We start from the raw sequence: 8,329 nt of genomic DNA, 5'->3' as shown, positions 1-8,329 counted from the left end.
GGAGGGCGATACAGTTTCTTCTGATTCTCAGAAGACCAAATCATATTTCACTTTTTCATCCAGAAATAGCAAATTCATAAAAGCAAATGGCACTATATTTGAGGAGAAATATTTTCAGATTGTTTCCATATGTGTTTCTATATATAACAGTTTATGCAATTTTTTAAATCAAATTCAACACCATGTGGCCATGTATCTTCTAGAAGCTCATAATGATGATTTAGGTCAGAGCTTAAAACAATAACAAAAAAGTTCTTAAAGGAGGTTTGTTCATCTATCCTTCAGTTCTGCTCATTCTCTAGATGTTTCCTTTCTAGACTTGGCTCTGATGTCACTTTCTGTCTGTGACTTTCTCTGACTACCCCCCAGCAAAACTGCTGTCTCCTGAGTTTTTATTGCCCTTGTACAGATCTTTGTTGTGGCTTTTATCCCATTGCTCTGTGTTACTTATACGCCCATATCCCAGTGAGCGTAGAAGCTCTTCAAGAACAGGGACCTAGCTTTGATCACCTACTTCTGTCTTCCCAACACCTAGAATAGCACCTGGCACAGAGTGAGCACTGAGTAAATGTGGTCTAAATTGAATTGGCATAATGTCAACTGTGCACTTTGGCTCCAAAACCCAATCCATGCTTTCTTTGATTTAAAATCTGTGACATTTATGAATTGCATGAGATGTAAGAAAACACACATGCACACCTGCTCGTTGGAAGTGGTGTCCAGATTTCTTATCTATACCCAACTATTTAACCTTATCCCAGTTTACATACCATGGGTCACTTTGACATTCACTCTTTTTGCTTGAAGCTATAGGTTAGCACCTTAGCACAAATTCAGGAACGTGTCCTCTTATAGCTAAACTATAGACAGGGCCAAGTTTTGAGTCAGGGAAGGTGGGAGGACAGACATCTAGAATAGACTGAGTATTTGCTCTGTGCTCAGCCCTTTGCCTACCTCACCATTTTGAATCTTCACACTGTCTCAGGGTCAGCACTCTTCCATTAGCCCTATGTTGCAGTAGGACATCTCCAAGGGTCAATGGAACCATTAATCTTAGACAAAGTACCCCTGGAGTGTTTCTGTTGGAGTATCAGGATAGGAAATTTCTAACTAATTTCCTAACATTACCTCATCAGGTACACCTCTAACATTACCTCATCACTACAGGTTCACTAATTCACTGCCTTGTAGACACACTTTCCATTACCTGAAGCCCCCAAGATCTCTTCCACACTGGGGCATTTGTACATGCTGCCCCCTCTGCTGTACTGGTGTTCCCTCCACTCTCTTTACCCGGCTAGTTCCTACCAATCCTCCAGCCTCATGGTTCTCAAAGTGTGACCTCCAAACCAGCAATCTCAGTATCATCCAGTAATTTATTAGAAACACAGAGTTTTGGGACCCACATCAGACCTACTGAATCAGAAACTCTGGTGGGAAGGGTACCCAGAAAACCTTTTTTATTTTTTTAACAAACTCTCCAGGTGATTCTGATGCACATTGGAATTTGAGAAGCAGCGTTCTAGGCTTTATCTGTCACCTCGTCAGAGAGAACTTTCTTGACCCCAACTCCCCTATCTGTATCATATCCCCACTGTTAACTGTCTCATAGTAGTTACTCATTCATCACAATCTGCAAATTATGCAAGTTGGTGTGTTTATTTGTTTAAAAATCTACCTTCCTCGCCAGACTGCGTTCTGTGAAGGCAGGGACCATGTATACCCAAAGCCTTACACTGTGCCTGCCACAGAGTAGGTACTCAGTCAATGTTTATTTATTGGTCAGTTTTTCCTAGCCAATCTGGCTGGGAGACCCTGGAGTATTCCTTGAGATCACTGAGTACTTCTTTTGCCTCCATCCATAAAAGGCATATCATGAAAGACAGCCAAGTCTCAATTAGTCACCATCCAGAGTATAGACCACCCATGACTCCCTGTGTCTCAGACTCCCTTCCCTGTCCATTGCTGAGAAACCACATGTATAAATGAGAGGGTGGGGAAACTAGGGAATTCGGGAAATTAATTATCAGTAGCCCAGATAAATAATTTAGTAAAGGAGGAGAGCAGAGTTCTCAGCTATACTATATTTTCATATTCTTAATGGATTCTGACCACTCTTGTTTTTTACTCAGAACTACTCTAAAACCTGCAGAGAAGCCTCACTGCTCCTATTAATGTAAGGACTTATTCTTCTCTTTCAGGACTAATGTGTTTAATATGGAATCAAGATTCACTTTCCATCTAGGCTTGGTTAGACAGATGTTTGGATTTCAATTTCCTCAGAAAAAAATTTTAATACACCTTTTTCTCCCAGTGGCCAATGGAACACCCCTGTGAAATCCCCCTTGACAATAGTATCACTCAATTCTTTTCCTAGCTGAGTCTTCACCTTCTACAGGAAGACACCCAGAGGATTGTGGGTAGCTGGCAGCTGGGGGTTAGGAGTCAGGAGAAGGGGCTAGGGTCTTGTCTCGGGGATTCTGGCTCAGGGTAAAGTGTGCTATGTATCCTCTACCATATCTTGATGTTCCCTCCCTGAACCCCAAGACAAAATCAGGTTCACCTGAGCCTTCAAGGCAGGATTAAGGCAGAAACAGTCCTGGCAGAGGCACCCCATCTAAGCCAGCTCTATCTTGGACAGCATGGCGAGGATCAGGCCAGCCATGTTTCTGTGTTCCTCAGGTCTTCTCTTCCAACACTTGTTCATGAAGACAATTCCTCTGTCCACACTGTATCGCTGAGCCATGGGGTTCACTTGTCTCTTCACTGCACATCTTAATCAGCACAATCATATCTCCTCAGTCAGCATACAGATTTCCAACTTCTGCATCTGTCACAGAGAAAATTCAGAGAAGTGAACCACCCACCTGGGCTAAGACTTAAAAGCAGGACTTCTGTGGGGTTCTCTGATCCCCAGTCCAAGAAGGGAATCCCTACTATGTGCTCAGTGCTACAGACATGGTTTGTTTTCCTAATCTCATTCACTTCCCACATTAACCCTATGTGACAGGCTCAGTACCTCCCTTCTACAGACGTGGGAACTGAAGCCTAGAAGGTTTAAGTACCTTCCCAAGATCACAGAGCTAATAAGGAAGCATTTGCACCCTGGACTATCTGACAACACCTTTCATGCACCTGTCCCAAACCACCTTCCAATGAACCTTGGGAAAGGGATTTCTAAGTGACACCAGCATCCCAGTATGAAACCTAGAGCTTGTCCAGTTATACCCTGAGCCTGTGGAGTCCACTTAGTGTTTCCTTACTACCAAACTTTTCTTTCCCATAGCCTTGTGTTACTTGTGTACTTTCTGGGTGATGGAAATGGCTCTAATTCACACCTCCTTTGCCCTTAGCCCTCACCTCCACCCCTGGCATCCAGTAGGAAGCACTTGATACAATCACCCATGGGAAGCATGTGAGACTAGCTGAAAACACATACACAGGCTGTCAACATTGGTCTAAGCTGGGCTGTTGCAAAAGGAATTGTAAAGGCCTGTCCCCCCAGCTGCTGCACATGAAGACAGCCCCTTCCTCCCCAAGCAGCTCTCACACCTGTAGGCCAGTTAGGGGTGAGATATCAGGGCAGCTTAGAAGATGTTCTCGTTTTCCCACACTGTATTTCTACACAACAGCTTATTCTGTGCCAGTTTTACCTAAATTGACTGAGAAAATTGACACAGAGCTAGAAAGCAAAACCAAGTCAAGCATAGGAACTCCAGTAGATTCAATAAAACACAGATCCGATTTTGTTGGTGCTATGGGAAACCCTTGTTTCAAAAACAAATCGAACAAGACATCCAAAGTAAATGTAGTAAAATCACGCAAACACCCATTTCTAAATATCCTGGAAGATTTCAGGTGACAGGAGCTGGCACTGTGCCACCTCTCAGGGTGTGGCTGTCCTTAGGCTTCTCAGTTTTCAAATCCTTGGACTCTGTTGGTTTACTAACTAAGAAGGCCTGAGGCCTCTCTTATCAAACCTCTGCATCAGAATCCCGAATAGCAAACATCTTCTGAACTGAGTACAAGGAAGTTGAGATTACTCTGGGGTCAGAGGCTGAAAAACATGGTTGAAAAGCTGGCGACAGGAGGCCCCACCAGAGGCCCAGCTTTGCTGGGACCCAGGGGGAGCTTTCATTTCATTTCAGGGTAGGAAGAGGACCCCACATTAGAGATACTGTGTCTGGATTTGAGGCCCTGGGAGGTCATGGAGGGAGACCTTTGATAGGGCCAAGGCCCCTAGTCCACTCCACAGCAGACCAAGCAACTGGGGTAAAGTTCACTCTGTCCACTTGGTGGACACACATCCATTCTTTCCTCCATCTTAGGCACACCCTCAAAGGCTGTTTCTGTGCATGGAGACATTACTGACTTTTGCCACAGCACCCTCTAAGTGCTCCTGCCATTCCTTCCAGATCAATCTCTGCTCCTAAACCTGTCCTGCCTGAGGGGCAGAAGGCACGGGACCCACCAGGGCTTGAGAGGCGGGGTAGTTGCTGCACAGGCAGTTCTGGGTCAGAAAGCTAGAACCATGCTCCTGGTGCCAGAGCCCAGTTTCATGCCCAGACAGCAGCCAGGGCTCTGAGCCAAGGCTGCCGTGCAGCCCCACTGCTCCCTGGCCTCCTGCCAGCGCCCATGCCATGAAGGAACAGCCTGTCACCAGACAGGAGTGGGCACCTGGATGCCTTGAGCTCTGACTTCTCAGGCAGTCCTGCCCTGTAGGAGTACGATGCCTTTTGCCCACCTCGATGGTCAGTACAGATGTTCAAGGGAGGGGCAGGCGGGTGGTAAGCTAGAAATAGACACCGAATCCTGCAGGGTCCCTAGCTTTGAATTTAAAATGTTGTTTTCCAGGCTCATGCACAAAATCATTTGTCATCACTCGGGCCCTAACGGAGGAAAAAATACAATGGAAAATTAGATCCTGTGTCATAATGTCATGGGTATAAATAAAATGAAAGGCAAGCTTGACGTCAGTAATGAGGATTCTCACATTCCACTTCGCTTCCTCATCATCAAATATGCAGCTCAATTTACCCCCTTGGGTGGTGGAAACCGGCTAGTGTAAACAGGTGGGGGCTCTGATGTTGTGAGGACTCTGTTTCTTTCTCCCTCAAAATCCCACAGGAGGCCCAGGCAAACAGTCCCAAGGGTAGGTCTCCTTCCTGGTGCTGGGCGTCCTCTGGGTATGCAGCCCCATTCTTAGCAGATGCCACAAATCCCTCCACAAGTCCCCTCTGTTTCCCCTATATTCTTGCACTCAAACTTCCCCTCTTGGGGGCAGCCAGCTTGTCCCTTCACCAGGCTCCCCGAGATTAGTCGAAGGGACATTTCTCTACCTAAAGAGAAAGGAGGACAAAGGGAGAGAGAGCTGAGCGCTCCTTTGCACAGGGACTGGGCTGGCCTAGATGGTGGCTCCAGCCTGGGGAATATTGAGTCATATTGATTCATATTTTTTTAAGTTTATTTATTTATTTTGAGAGAGAGAGATGGGGGTGGGGGAGGGGTAGAAGAGAGGGAGAGAGAGAATCCCAAGCAGGCTCCACAGCGTCAGCGCAGAGCCCAGTGCGGAGCTTGATCCCACAAACCGTGAGACCATGACCTGAGCCAAAATCAAGGGTTGATCACTTTATCCGATTGAGTCACCAAGGCGCCCCATATTAATTCATATTTTAAACACCCTCTGGAATATGATGATCTAAAGGAACCCCCTGGTAAATAATTTTGTAGCACAAAATTACTCCCTCCACCCCCACCATCAAGTTCTATCTTTGTAAATGCAGCTATTTACATATTCCTCTAGGTCTTTCTCAGAGTGAGAAGCATCCCTGTACCCCAAAGGCAAAATTAGATATGGTCTGGTACATAGTCTAACACACCCTTATCATCAAAAGTCACCTGACTTCACAGCGTGCCAAAGAGTGCTGACAAGCAGTGCCACTTATGAGTAAACCAGTAGCTGTTAATACAATAGAAGGATTGGTGTCTCCCATTATCTGCTTCTGAGTCGATTCAAGGAGTATCACTGGACCTGGGGTAGTTGTGGAGTTTCTTCCCAACTGACACGCTGCAAGTCAAACACTCAGATGTTAACTCATTGTTCTGAAATTACTGTATTCAACAAGCATTTGTGGACTCTCTTCTGTGCTGGGAACCGTTCTTGTGTTGGGTGTCGCGAGGTAAGGATGACCCAATTCCAGACTTCTGTGTTCTGATCTGTGAAGGACAGGCATGGCATCAGCACAGCATAGGGTCTTTGGTTTCCAGCAGATCAATTTAAAACACAGTTCTAGCACTTCTTGGCTGTCAGACTGCCTACTTCAGAGGTTCTCAAGCACTGTGTGAGGGAACCGGCGGAAGGTGCTGCACACAGTGCTTGGGTCCTGAGGAGTACTCAGTAGTGTTCCCTCCCTTCTCCCAACTGCCCCATTCTCCAGTGTTTTATCTGCTGCCTAGAAAGAACACCTGGAAAGAGAAAGAAAATTATTGTCGCATATATGCACTAGTATTCATTCCCTCGCTCTAGCCTGCATACACGAGCATGTGCGTGCAGACACACACACACACACACACACACACACACACACATATTTTAACCTGGCCTTTGATAGGTGTGATTATTCCAAGCCACAGATTACAATGATATTTTTAGAACTAGATTTGTACTCTGCTGCCTTTCAAGAAGTAGATTGGATTGATAATGTACTGAAATGGCATTTGGTCATTTTCCTCTCCATGTGTACTCAGCAGGGCACAATTTGGTAGCACCTAGGCCTCAGGCACTTCTCATTTTGTGTCTCATTACGGCTGCTGGGGACAGCACTGTGGCCTGAATTCTGGGAGACCTATTTTATAAGGTGTGTTTCTGAGACCACAGGTTTTTTCTCTTTACCATAAGAATCTCGTGAGGAAATGTTCAAAATTTGTGACAGTTCTGGCAATTTCAGCATCCAGCATCCAAATACCATACCTGGCTTCTAGAACCTTCTATGACAGTCTCTGTCTGTTTTGACATAACCCAAGCTCTCCTCTTCCTTCCATCTCAAAACTCACCCTTCCTATAAACCTTCCCTCCCAGACCTACTATCTAGATGGATATGGGTTAACCATGAGGTGAGATGAAAATTCTATGCCAGCAGGGTAAAGATTTTGGAGAGTTTTTTTGTCTTACTTTTTGTTATTGTGATGGTTAAAGAAGTCCACTTGTTTGTCTCAGACCCATTTAGGGCAATTCTTCTGCCAGAGTAGGGGATAGAGTAGGAACCAGGAGTCTTGTGTTCTCCTCAGAGTTCGAATATTCCTCTAATACACTGAGCATTTTGTTCTTCTCTTTTGGACCCAAAGTCCAAAACCAGCTTGTACTGGGCTCATGAGAGGTGAGTGTCAAAATTTCAGGAATCTTGCCAGATGGTTGTTAAAACACTGCCATTATTGAAAATTAAATTATATAGGCATACAGTTAGATGAATTATATTAAAAACAAAGGTAATAAATACTTAAACCTCATCACTTCCTAAATATTTCATTATGCCTACTCTTATCTATGCACTTGAAGCTATTTATGTCTACTGGATCTCTATGTGGGAATACTGCATATGGGGTGTTACTGCACACTTCCTCCCAACTCCATTTCAATGACGTCACACTGGTAGCTGGAACTCAGCCATGGTGGGCAGTATTTACACCAGAGAATCCAGCAAACACTACAAATCAGGGCTTTATTTATTACTCCTTTCCCCGCCAAACCAATTGTTAAGCACTTATCAGCAGACCCCTATTTTGTTCCCCACTGGGGTCAGGAGCCAGGCCTGTAGTCAGCTAGGAGTGCTAACATCCAACTTCATGGATGTGGGGAGACATCTGCAGAACCTTCCAAAAGCTCTGCCTGTGCCTTCCCAAAGCCATTTTTCCTAGACATCTTCGGACACTCTCAAGTAACTCCTAGCATGTTCCCACCACCACCCCAGAGACACACATGCCCCCCACCACAGGCATTCTTGCTTCTCTGTCTGTCTGCCTGTCTGTCTCTCATGGTCCACACAATCTGCTTGGGGTGAATTCTGTCAACTCCAACACAATTCTAGGGAATTTGAGAATCTGTAGCCTGGGGCTTGGGGGTATCTGAAGTTATCGGAAGGGAGAAGCAGCAACAAAAGGAATATTTTGTATATAAGGTAACTGTGAATACAATCTCCTAGCATTTGGTCACACATATGACCTTAAAAACTGGGAGATGAGTGGTTCTCCTTGGTTCTCCACTGTAGACATTTTTTTTTTGGCAGACACACTGGAACTGGAATTTTTAAAAGTTGTTGGGGGGTAGGGGAGA

The 8,329-nt window shown here is 45.2% G+C and overlaps 1 long non-coding RNA gene across 1 annotated transcript; it reads right to left on the bottom strand.

The window, feature by feature from the left end:
* Nucleotides 1-2,001: 2,001 nt before the first annotated feature.
* Nucleotides 2,002-7,417, bottom strand: LOC122221885. Its single transcript, XR_006203501.1, has 3 exons — nt 7,172-7,417; nt 5,899-6,216; nt 2,002-2,830 (listed from the first exon to the last, which is right to left on the bottom strand). It is a non-coding gene; the product is annotated as an uncharacterized LOC122221885 (long non-coding RNA).
* Between the last annotated feature and the right edge of the window lie 912 nt (nt 7,418-8,329).

Source organism: Panthera leo, chromosome A1 (assembly GCF_018350215.1).
Source record: "Panthera leo isolate Ple1 chromosome A1, P.leo_Ple1_pat1.1, whole genome shotgun sequence".
Classification (NCBI taxonomy): domain Eukaryota; kingdom Metazoa; phylum Chordata; class Mammalia; order Carnivora; family Felidae; genus Panthera; species Panthera leo.
Note: the sequence above shows the minus strand (reverse complement) of the source record. Positions and strands in the feature narration are given on the sequence as shown.